Source organism: Thermobia domestica, chromosome 1 (genome assembly GCF_964235325.1).
Source record: "Thermobia domestica chromosome 1, izTheDome1.hap1.1, whole genome shotgun sequence".
NCBI lineage: Eukaryota > Metazoa > Arthropoda > Insecta > Zygentoma > Lepismatidae > Thermobia > Thermobia domestica.
The window spans coordinates 194,055,640-194,069,369 of NC_137454.1; the positions used below are offsets into that span (position 1 = coordinate 194,055,640).

The 13,730-nt window shown below is 36.6% G+C and overlaps 1 protein-coding gene across 7 annotated transcripts in view; it reads right to left on the reverse strand.

The window, feature by feature from the left end:
- The window catches only part of LOC145692409 (E3 ubiquitin-protein ligase KCMF1-like), a 129,972-nt gene that overhangs the window by 43,280 nt on the left and 72,962 nt on the right, over positions 1–13,730 (reverse strand). The window lies entirely within an intron of this gene.

A 13,730-nucleotide genomic window follows, 5' to 3' on the forward strand; every position in this document is an offset into this window, starting at 1 on the left:
CATAATTTTCCTATGTTTGGGACAATTCTGGCAGTTAAGAGTTCAAAGGATATATCTCATATTTCTCTTACAAGTGTTTCAGATTTTTCTTTTTAATTCATGCAAACAACAGGAAAAGTAACAGAATTATTATGGTACCTTTAAAACAGAATATATTACTTTAGGATATAAGCAGTTGAAGTTAAGGTTTACGCTGACATGTCATAACTGCCACACGTCACCCTAACACAGTTCTGCGAACAGTTTACTCATCTTTGCGGGCTTATACCTTATATTTGATTACAAGAATTTCAACATTATTAGCTTCAACTGTCAGTTATCAAATGACGACTCATATTCTCTGGGAATTACGACACTAACGCCATCTTGTGCGCAAAAGGTTCAATACTTTTAGACTACTCGATATTATAAACTAATCGAATAAATGCATGTCACACTGCGTAGGTCTGCAGTGATTAATATTTCCACTAAAAGCGGTAATTTCAGCAACGTTACTGGAATAATATACTGAGAAAATCTGAACAAGAAACAATCAATAGTCACTCGTATTTACTTTCAACTACAAATAACATCTAGGCTCTCTGTAGAACTAGTTACAACGAGATATTCAAACAGAAGTCGGAACATTATTGTTAGTAAGTACAAAAGTTAACAACAATATTTTCTATTATTTAATTTTAAAAATCCTATAAATGGCTTTCTGTTCATAGAAACTGATAATATTAATACGACTTAACACCAGCAAGATTGTCATATGCAAATTTGTACGTATTCATTTATAAAAATTACGACCACAATCAACTATTTTAGATACAACTAAAACTACATAATTTTATGAGTATAGCAACATTCAAGTGAAATTCAAAGTATTTACTTTCCTTTCTTCTGCACTGACATAACACTGATCGCACATTCACATACATTGACATGTAAACTGCTATAAGCAAATAAACATGATGAAACAATAACTAATTTTGAAGGTAAATCGAAATATGTCGAGTACGTTTAGCAAAATAAGTCAGTTACAAATCTAGTCGTTAGTAAAGGAATTTCGAACGCAAATATTGCAGTTATTAGTATGATTATCTCACTACTTTCTTCTTTCATGAGCTGCGCTTGGCAAACAATTGAAATAATCTATCTAACAAGTATGACTTCCATATGAATATAAAATATTGGCAAAACAAACTTCTGAATTACAATATTGCTCTACAGGAATTTTGTCTATAGGCGATTTCAATGGACTGCTTCTGAGGCCATTATATTGTCTATGGTTTTATCTAAAACTTGTCGAAGGCAGACTCTACACCATTTATATAACGTTGTTAGATGAAGACAATAAGCTAGTAAATCATGAGTAGAATTGGCCTGTTCCTTTCTTCTAACCGTAAGTATTAGTTTTTGAAGTTCTTTGATCAAGAGACTTTCATACAGAACTTGTACAAGATTTCGAATTGTGTAGCATGTATGTATAGAACAACGGACTGAAAGTAATTTTAAAATGAGCTGCGAAGTCTAGTTAACAATATACTGCATTATGTTCGTGAAACTAAGAGTTCTTCATCGAAGAACTATTTTCTCTTAGCATACAAAGGATTACATTCATTTCATGTACTACTCCGAAAATGAATTTTAAATTATTTTTAAAATGGAGAATAACTGACTACTACAAGCTCATTTCCTGAGAAGTTATATTCACACAACTTATACGACCCACAACATCCATTAAATTATAATTTAAAAAATTTAACCCATCAACATCATCAATTCAAACACTGTACTTTGAAGAAAAGGAAATTGTCTGAATTAATGAATTGTATTTAAATTGGAAATTTCACAAAGGTTCGTAAATGCAATGAGAAAAAGCCACAAAATCAAAAGAATAGAAGTACTTAAAATATTTCCAGTTATAATTAAACACCACCACATTATAAGATAAGCATCAATAATTGTCAACATAATATTCCTTAATATTGAAACAACTTTACCTCACTTCAACCTACATATATGAGTAAGTGATTCTTTTCAATACCACACAGAGTTGCGTGTTCGTTCGTTTTTGAATCCATCAGAATGATATCGTTTCTATTACGTTAAGCATTGATTTTAACCATAAGTTAGTACGACAAGCACATGCCAGTCATCACTGAGACAATGCCTGATTACTGTGAAACTGATAGGTCAAATATGAAGCTTGATCAACTGGTTATTCATATATTAAGATCTCACTGGAAATAAAGGGGTGAAAGCTAAAGAAGCTAAGAAAGAAATCTAGAGTGGTGGAATATGGGTGAGGAGGAAGTGTGAATATTCCGAAAGCCTAAACATGGTTTACGCGATTCAGGTGAAATGCAAGCGCGCTGAAACTTAACCTCAAGCTGGGAACCAAATTGCCACGAAGAGGGACCCCTAGATGCACGTCGTACTGACCGATCCATGCACAAGTACACGTCAACTGGCAACACAGATAGAATCATTCAAATGCATCGTGTGTCATCTTCAACTGAGATTTGCCTGGAGATGGCCTCAACGTGTGCCTCACGAGATGGACACCATAACAATCCGAAAGACGACTCGCTCTATATCAACAATTGCTACAGAAACCCTGTGACAACAGATAGCCACGGGTGATTAAAATGAATATTTCTGCGACACTGCCGGTGGTCATCAGTAGTTACGACGTTACCACGAGGTAATGTCAATTGTCCAATGAGGGAGATTTGACCAAAAAAAAATCCCGTTGTATACATGGTAAAAAGTCGATTGTTCAGTGTTCTGAGAACTCGTTCCAGACGGCCATGTTGTGGATAGGAATCTTCATGGTGCACAACTAGAGAGGATAAATGATGTTAAAAGAAATATCCTCAATAGATACATATTCTGTGTTAGATCGAAAACATCCTATGCTACTGGCCACAGGTAGCTACGCAAAACCTCCTGAAAGTGCAGAGACTCGAACTGGTACAAAATTCCACACACAGCCTTGACCTCGTTCCTTCAAATTATAATTTATTTCGCTCTCTTGCATTTCTATATATTTTTTTCGCATTTCTTAGAAAGAATGGTTTAAAACAGTTAATGATGTGGAAAACGTGCTGCGTGATTTTTTGAGCTCCAAATCCGCCGAAAGGAATCGCTGCGCGAATATTTCTCTCGAGTTATGTTGCAAAGGACCATCCAACAAAACACTTTCCTTGGAGAAGGTAAGTTTTCACGCTTTTTAGACAATACCAATGTTCCACACTAAGACACCACCAAAGTTATGACTTATTCTGGAATTTCGGCTGAAAATAAACTTTGATCACGAGGATTGGATGCGATTGTTTTGAAGGTGCTGAGGAGAGAAGTCGAAAACGTAAATTTTGAAACTAGATTGCAACAATTATGTAATTCAGAAAAGTGCTGTTTCATGAAATGGTGAATAGATAATCAATATTTTCCACTACCGTGCTTATTTTTTGTTGTGCAACCGTAGTTATTCAAAATATATCCATACTTGTCAGAACTTTTATGGCCAGAGTTCTGTACTCTAGTTTCCATATTGTGTACATTGTTCCTGGTTTCAATGTTGTGTTTTGTTGTGTCATGAGCTGTTAAACTTTTTACTTCTTCAGAACTCAATTTTTCCGCACATAACTCAGATGTAATATATTCGGTGGCAATAGTACTTTCCGGGTTGTTAATAAACGTTTTACTTCAATACAATTTTTCCGATGTCTACTTTTTTGGCAGAAATAATACAAATATTCAATCATTCTCACCGGAAGGAAGATTAATAACCTTTAAAAAAAAATCACACATAAGCCTTCGTTGTCAAAAGAATACGCCAAGGCAGCACGGATGTACTTATTGTGAATTCTTGTGAAAATTTTGTTGATTGTCCTGTAGATATGTCAATCCACAAATGCGATAAAACTATTATTTTGTATACGGTGGTGAATTTTAATAGATTGATATTAATTGAATACAAAAATAGTTATTCGGATTGACATACCTATAGGACAGAAAGTAAGTTTTCTACAAGAATTCACAATAAGTACATTGATGCCGCGTCGGCATTCTCGAGTTATTTATCACGTAGACTAAAAAGTATTTAGCCAATTGCGCACAAGTTAGCGTTAATGTTCCAAATCTCAGGTTACATGAGTTGCAGCAAGTCAGGCCTAACATCATTTGACATATGATAGTTGTCAAAGTAAGTAGTTAAGCTAGTAGATGTGCAAAAACTGAATTCTTATAATCGTATGCAAGTTATTGCGCCATGAAGATAAGTTAACTTTCCGCAAAAATACACTACATTTTATAATATTTCGATAAAGGTGCAAATGCTGCGCAGACTTATGAAGAAATCTGTGCTCTTTATAGTCAAGATACGTTTCAAAAGCAACAACTAAAAGATGGTTCAATCGCTTGCGTTCCAGAAATGTCGATGTCCAAGATGATCCTCGAAGTGGATGAACAATCATAGTAAAAAGGGCAAAGTTCGATTAAGACCGGCATGTAACCAATCACGACATCACAAATGACTTACAACATCCATCAGAAAACAGTATTAAACCATTTGGAGAAAATTTGCTGCAAAATGAAGCTAGACGTTTGGATGTCACATGATCGAACTCAAAAAACACTTACTCGATCGAATTTCCATCTGCGAATCTTTAGTGAAACGTAACTAACTCGAGCCATTTCTGATGATGTTGATCATGACTGATAAAAAGTGGGTAACATACGACATCGATGTGCGAGAAAGATCGTGGTCGAAGCGAGAAGCTGAACAGTTTGTGGCAAAGTTCACACTGAGGCCTAGGACGGTTAAGCTGTGCGTCTAATGGAATTGAAAGGGTATCGTTTATCATGAGCTGCTGCCGCCGGGCAGAACAATAGACTCGGTCCTGTATTGTCGGTAAATAGCGCGAATGCACCTAGCAATTCAAAAGAAACGGTCGGAACTAGTCAATACAAAGGGTGTCGTATTCCACTCTGACAGCACCAGAACACACACATCTTTAACGACTCGTCAGAAATTGAGAGAACTTAGCTGGGAGATATTATGGATCCACAGCGCATCCCGGACCTAGCACGATTAGACTTATTTGTTTCGGTCTCTGCAGAACTCCTTGAATGGTATTAAGCTAGTTTCAAAAGAGGTCTGTGAACACCACGTGTCACAATTTTTGACCAAAAGGCTCAGACGTTTTATAGCGATGGAATTACGGTGTTGCCGGAAAAAATGACGGAAAGTCATCGAACAAACTGACACATACGTGGTTTTATAGTATTTTTCAAATCACAATAAATGCATTTTCAATTTTGACCTCCAAAGGCTTAATACCTTTTAGACAAGTCTTATACATATATTTTAGTGCAACTTTATTTATCCCGTAACCACTACTTAACTTCAGATTTTGCTAAAATCTTCGTCAGGGTTAATTTTGTTTTTAAAAATCTGAACAACTTATCTGGATCACACACATACCTTCATGTTTTTAGAATCCTTGTTTTTTCCTCCTAAATCTGAAGGATTTAAGAGGTAATACCAGGTATACTAAGCAGGGTGGATTGATTTAAATCAGTCTGATTTAAATCACGATTTAAATCACTTGATTTTTTAAATAAAAATTGTAGATTTAAATCAAATTCCCAAATAATTTAAAGTGAAAATAAGTAAAGTCCCATTTCTGTTCTATTATTTCGATTATGGAAGATGATAAATCATAATGCAATGAGACTCAAATGTACACTATGTACAGCAAAGTATGAAAACAAGTGTCATACAGAGGATGATTCGGAAAAACCCCGTTTTGAACGGGTAACAGGACAATCCCGTTTTCTTCTCTTCGTAACATAGTGTTTATATTGTAAATCGTTAACTATTCCAACGGGGAAATCACCATCGACATTTAAGACGAAGATTCTTTTGTGTGCGCGTCTATATATTTGTTCAAAGATAATAGGATGTATTTAGAAGTGTCCTATCCCCTCTCCGATTTTTTTTTTTTTTTTTTTTTTTTTTTTTAGATTTTATAACTTTAGGCAAAATTTATGTATTTCGTGCCGCAAGCTAATTACAATTTCCTTAAAAATATGCCCCTGCCAAATATTAGTAACTTTTGTGGAAAAAAAGTGTCACTTTGATAAGCATTGCTGTACTTTTTCCTTAACGCTTAACCTTTTAAATTATATCACCTATTTTTAGGTGATAGGATCAAATCTTCATTATTCGATTAAAAAAGTACCAATAAAGCTTTTTACTTCGTTTTTTTCAGGACTGAAGGCATTGTAGAGCACGTTACATATGCTTTCACGCCTCTGTGTCGAGACATAGAATGTGATGACGGCATAAATTTAAAAAAGATATTTTTTGTTGTGCCTATTTTTATTACTTTTTGGCGGGCCTACATTTTGCATTCAGAAGACTGAAATTCTGCATACTCGTTCAGTGCACCCTTAATATTTTTCAGATGATTTCAGATCTCTACGTGAAAACAGGGTGATAGAGAGGGGCAAAAATGCTTTTTTTAAAATTTATTTTTAACAAAAAATAGCTTTCTTCGCGATTTTCCCGCCTAAGATGGAGACATATGAGTGATACCATCTGAAAGGCTGTTCTATTCTGAAGAGAATGATGTACGAACCATGATCTTAGGATAAATATGGATGTCTCAGGAAACTGTTACCTGAGATCCTGTTTTATACGGAAATCTGGGATATTATTTTTCGCTGGCTTACTTCTGCATCTAGAAGTTTGAAATTTTGGACACTCATTCACTGCGACCCTTAGCATTTTTCAGATTTGTTTCAGAGCTTTGCCTTTAAACAGAGGCGGTACAGAGGGGTAAAAAGTAAAAAAGGAGATATTTCTTAACAGAAAATCCGTTTTTTCGTGATTTTCCAGCCCCAGATAGCCTACACGATGGAGAACCGCTTGAAACTGTTTTATTCCGAAGAGAATAATGTACAAATCATGATTCTAGGATAAATAGGGATGTCCGAGGAAATTTTTATATTACATCCGGGTCATCTGGGGTATTGTGGGGATGTTCTTAGCTCACTGTTAAATATTTTTCTCGCCCTTACTATTCAAGATAGAAGCTTGAAATTTAGTACACCCTTAGTATTTCCCAGTTGATTTTGAGATCTGTGCGTTAACACAGAGGAGTCGAGAGGGGATCAAAATTTGAAAAAGAAATCAGAAAAAATCCCGACTTCTCTAAAATTTTCCGCTTCAGGGACATGATAGGGAAAATGTGAATGTTACTGTTTTAAAGGCTGTTCTATTCTGAAGAGAATGAGGTATGAACCATGATCCTAGGATAAATAGGGATGATGCTTGACTGAAAGTCTATAATTTACAAAAAATAATAATAAATAAAAATAAAATAAAATAAAATTGTTAATAAACCACATAACATTATTTGGGATTGATATAGGCTAACGATTAGGCATTAATTCAAAATTCAAACCCAATGCTTTCACTTAAATGGCTAATTGGCATTTAATACTAATTCGTAATGCTTTTTCTTCAGTTCGCGACTTGTATTATACGGGAAGAAAGATTTGATTTAAATAAAAAAAATCGATTTAAATAAAAAAAAAATCATCAAAAATGATTTTTAAAAAATCATGATTTTTTTTCCACCCTGATACTAAGTAAAAGACAAATATCTAAGCTTGTAAACACCACTCCCAATCGGCAAGACAGTCCACCACATTGATATGTGTTAGGCAACTAAGAAGAGCAAGTTATGTGATCCAAATAAGAAGTTTGGATTTTAAAACAAATTTAACCCTGAGGAAGACTTCAGCAAAATCTCAAGTTTAAATACTGATTAAGGAATAAATCAAAACACGAGTGTGTACAATCAGTATGAATACTAGCGTTTTACAGTGTTTATAGCCTTATTTGTTGAACAGAAAGCTCAAAAGTCTCACCCACATAGCAATAACGTCTAGTGTATCGAAGTTTCTCGTCCTTTAAGATTCTGCTCTGCAAATTAGTTCAACCACTTGTTTGTAAGAGGTGTGGTAAAGAAAGCTTCGCTAAACCATCATGTTTGTAATATTTGTTTAAAGCCGAATGACATTAATATTAATACAAACTTCCGAGAGTTCAGGAGTTTCTTCGATTTTAAATTCTGGTTTAAAGTTTTGTTAGAACCAAGTCCATCTTACTCTGACATTATTCGAGTTACTGCACACATTTCCGTTTTGACAGATACGCTACTGTACACCGGGAAATTGAAATGTTTCGCTCTTGCTGCAGTTAGATGTTTAGAAAAAGAAATGGCATGTGATTTATTACGTTGATGTTAATGAAATGTCCGCTTTGATGTCTGGTGGGAAACACCTCAACGACACAACATACGGATGGGTTAAATTCACAAACTATACATACCCAGCAGAGGTTGGACTACCCAGACAGACAGAAGGCAGTGCAGTTAGACAAGGTCTTATGAAAATGCATAATGAAGGAAACCCAGCTATGATTTTTTTTCTTACGAGTATGGGACATTCGGCGCAGGCTGCAAAAAACATTAACAGTATATTTGGACCAGACAGAAATGGTGAATGAAGGCATCATTCGCCATTGGTCACATTTCATTTCATTGGCAGCATTGCAGAATGAGCCCCATGGGCACCAACCAAGTAGATCTTCGGAAACGTGTCATTGCATACGTTTGGCACACATCATGTCACTGTCATTCGGCGGTGAAAACGTTAAGCCCAGGTTCATGATCAACATCCAGGACGTTTCCTAAACCACCACTTCACCCAGAGAAGGTATTGGTATGGTATGGTGGTCTATGGTGTGATGTCTTTCTCAGGTGAGGTGAAACCATCAATGCAGATCTTTACAGTGTCGAATTCCATAAAATGCACAGTAAACTTGTCAACAATTATCCAGCAATGGTCAACAGACATGGTTTCTTTATGTTGGACGACAATTCTCATCCACATGTTGCGCAATGGACAATGCAAGCTTTCTAGATACAGTATGAAATCCTTCCTCACTCACCGCATTCTCCTGATATTTCTCCCACTAATTATCACCTCTTTCTGCATTTCGATCTTCTCTGTCTGGATGGTGGAGTGTGGGGTTGAGGATTTCTTTGCATCCCAGACTCCAAATTCCTTTCGCCATGGAATCCAATCGTTGGCTACACGATGGCAAAAGTTGTGGGGTTGCAGACTACGATTATTTTGATTAACCAGGTATTGCAGCTTTAATTTTTCTTAGAAAACTCGCACCTAGGAACGGACATTTCATAGACACCAACCTAATATTTCTTACATGATAAGCCTAACGAGGGCCACAAATAATGAGTAACACGGGACACAAATCGTCAGTATCCTTGTTACCTGCTCATTAAGCAACCATGATCCTATTATTTCGTTGATTGGATTCCTATTTTCTAGTAGCTTTGGCATCGTATTTTCGGTGCAAATTTTATTCTCCTACTAAAAATATCGTACAACACTTATTTCCTGTTCGCTTTTATACCCTATAAGACTAGCTTTCTAAGCAAATACTAATTCACTTATCAATGTGTGGAATCTAGAAACCTATTACCTTCCTTTAGAGCTAAACAACAATGTATCAGTCAAAGATAGCTTAGACTCGTCATGCAATCATACTCTCTCCCTAACACCTTCAAAACAATCACACCCCTTCTTTGTGATAGAGGTTAACGAAAGAAATTACACATTTAATCATACAGAGGATAGAGTGAGTGAAACATAATCTTATTGCAATAATTTACGACTGAATAATCTTTGAATTTTTTGATTGATGCCCTATTGTCTCTCTAGGATAGTATCACTATCTTCCCACCAAAAATTAAATTACAGGCCAGGTTACAAAAGATAAAAGCATGCTAATAGTTCTCAATACGTGACTATATTACGATTCTAAGTTTCACCACTACTATCAAACTATACTGTTCACCAGGCCAACACTATACATATTTTAGGTTAGAAACATGCCTTGAGGAAAAAGCTTGGATTAATATGCTCAGAAATTTAAGAGTCTACCATACCAAACGAAAAACAAACAAATTAGACTTAACACACTAATGCAACAAAACTAACACAAAGGGGGAAAAAATACTGTAAAATAAAAAAAAAAAGAACGAAAAAGAAAAAGCAATCTGCCCAACACAAGCTACGAGTTCCATCCAGCGAAACTGGTTTGAAATATATAAATAAGATGTCTAAGAAGGAATAAAAGCATTAAGCCACATAATAATAATAATGATAAACAATAATACCTATTTTTCACAACAATAACTTCCATTAAGTAATTCTTCCAATTTTGTGTTTAGGGTATTCAAGACAATTCCATAATTTTAAATTTTGCATAAAAATAATTTAACTCTCCATACTGTAACTTTAAGGAAGAACTGCTGAGTCTTCCAACAATTATCAACCCCAGTAACAACATTTCCAGAATTAAAAGCTACAATCATAAATATTACCAACAAAATGGTTAAGTTTATTACTTATAAATTCCGAACATTAAACCTGCTATTACTGTAATTTAGGTTGTGTGAACATGTAAATAGAAAAGAAAGAAAAAAATCAGAATAGTAACACAACGACCTATACGAAGCGGTCTTCTATCATTTATATAACTTTACAGCTGGAAGTTAAAAAAAAAAAGTCGCATTTAAAGGAGGAATTATGACAGATCGTCCGAGATAGTCCCACTCTGGAATTCCTTTGTTCAGTAACGGCGCAAGGTGCACCCAGGTAGTACGTAGATATTGGTCTAGGCAGTCAATAGTGAGAGTTCGCGTGTGATGAGTAAATGCCAAGATGTATTACTATTTAACAAAAGTCAGATTATGGACTCCCGAAGGGCTGGTATCAGTCGCGCAGATAGCTGTACTCGTGGAGTGTTCGAGAGCAGCTACAGGGGACAGACAAAAACAAGGAAACACCTGGTATACACGATTTGCGTCTGAATGGTAGGTGTCGCTGTGGTCACCGGCACATCTTGTGAGGTATACAGCCTGGCCAATCGAACAAACGGGCCAGTTAACAGTTCAGCAACCGGTCCATGCAGATTATCGTAAATCATGTCTGACATGAGTTGAAGAGTTTCAAAGAGGGCAAATTATGGGTGCGCGTATGACGGGAGCTTCCATGACGAAAGTAGCTGATATGTTTGGTGTACCAAGAGGTACAGTCTCGAAGATCGTGACTGCCTAAAAGTGTTCCGGGCAAACCATATCAGCGAAGCACTAGCATGGACGCAAATATGTGTTGCGTCACAAGAGACAGACGCACATTGGGAAGGATTGTGACCAAGCAGAAGATCACCGCGGCGACAAACAGCTGAGCTGAATACAGTGCTTACAAACCCTGTTAGCCCCAAAAACTCCACAATCAGGGTATTTAATTATGGCAGATCTGCAATTCCCAAGCCACTCGTGACTGCTGATCATGCTGCTATACTGAGACAGTTGTGCAACACCCATAAAACTGGACAATGGAGCAATGTACGAATGCCATTTGGTGGGATGAGTCTTCCGTTACATTGCTTCCAACTGCTGCCCGAGTGTACGTGTGGAGAACGCCAGCACAAGCGTACGATAGACTGCAGGGCTCTCAGTGGTCTGCTCTTGTAAATAATTGAAAAGTGACCAAAATCTCATCATGCCTCTTTTTCCTTTGTCAATTTCTCCATCACCTCTCTTTGTTTCATCTTGTTGTTTTGTTTCATCTTTTCTTCTTTACTACTTCTTTTTGAGCTTCCTCCTTTCCTGGTTTTTGTAAGTATGCTTTGTAGTTACGGTAAGCAGACTTAGCAGATGTAAGAAGCTTCTGAGTAAGTGGAACCAGTTCTGGCCTATTTCCGAATTTCTACATCCCAGACATTATATTTAACTTAGCATTGAGAGTTCTCAAAGCCATGAAATATTCAAATTCATCACCTACTCTTAAGAAGAACATACAAGAAGCATAACACAAAACTAACATGATGAACCACATAAACACACACAACGTCGAACGGAGCGTTAATTATTACGAGAGAAAACTAAAAGACTATTATGATAGAAGAAAGAATAGACACAGAAGGGTTCTCAAACCCACCTTGAGAGCTTAAGCATCCACCAACCATCTACTGTGCTTTAGAAAGAATAAAAGCTGAAGTGAGAATAAAGCTGACTGTTTTACATGTGGCAGCAAGTACTGAAGCTTTCAGAAGAGTAATAAGTAACAAGTTTCTGCTTTTCTCCATTTATTTTAATAATATTTTTCTTAGAAAACTGCCAATGCAAAACATAAATCACACAAAAAAAGTCACTTTACCTCCCAAAAAAAGTAACTTTTAGTGACAAACTTGAAAAAAAGTAACTTTTAATTAAAAAAATTAATATCATTGAGCCCTTGTAGTCAGTTTTGGAGACCAAAGTGCGAGCCCGCTACCCATCACCGTCGTCTCTACAACTTGCAGCAGCTTTGGCGGAAGAATGGTACAACATCTCTTTCACAACCATACGCGACCAGTATTACTCCATTCCCCGTCGACAGCAGGCAGTTCTGCGTGCCAAAAGTAGTCTTACTTGCTATTAATAAAAATAATTTGCAATTTTTCGTGTGTTTCCATGTTTTTGCCCATCCCTTGTATATGGAAGTATATCAAGACTAGTGTAAACGAAGAGTATCATCAGCAAAACCGTAAAGAACGGTACAAGGCTGTCCGGGAGACCGTCTCATTCTGCGACTATTATTGGCACATCAGCGACACAATGGATCAGCTGACTAATTAATGCACTCGTGGTCTTCTCGAAGACATCCCTTATGATCAAGAGCGTATGGACTTAGAACCCCAGGAGCAATACCTGCTCCCCATCCCGTTTCCGCAAAGTCGACTCGCCTGATGCCCGAACTGGAAGACGATGCAAGGCTGGAATAAAGAGTGATGAGTCACGGTCTTTACTCCAACTCGTATATGGGCATGTGTGTAAGGGAAATCCTATGAGACGTCGGAGCCCTTGCACATGGTGCCAACAGTGAAAGCCATTGCGGCGACTGTATGGTGTGAAGCACGTTTACATGGCACAATCTTTTGACAGCCACGGTACAGTTTTCCATGGCAATGGTATCTTCCAAGACATGACATACCTAATTATCATACATATTCTGTGCAGCAATGGCTCGAAGAACACAGTGCACACTTCCAGTATTTTCCATAGCTACTGGACCAGCTCCACTCCAAAACTCAACACTATTGAACACCTTAAGACGTTCTGGAATGGCACACAAAGTCTACAAAGTTTGTCCACTTTCACCTCAACACTGAAGACCATCTTACACGCAGTCTGGTTGGCTATACTAGGAGACGATTACCAATCTCTCATTACATCCTTGCCACGTAGCACAGCTGGGGTATGCACAGCAAAATTAGAATCTGCATGCTATTACGTGGGTAGTCGTAAATCAGCGTTCGGTCCGTGAATATGCTATTGCTATATTTGCAACTCACAATGTCGTAATTAGAAATATTAATGATTAGTATTAGTTGTTTTCTTGTTTACGTTCTCGTACGTTACAGGAGGTTGTGTTCGCATTGGGAATTGAAATCGATATCAAAGATTAACAGTAGGTAACAAAAACTCTACATATGATTATGATTACACGTTATCGAAAGTTATTTTAATTCCCTCTAGTTGTGAATAACTTCCTTTAATTTAGAAATTTATCCAATTATTCAATATATATAC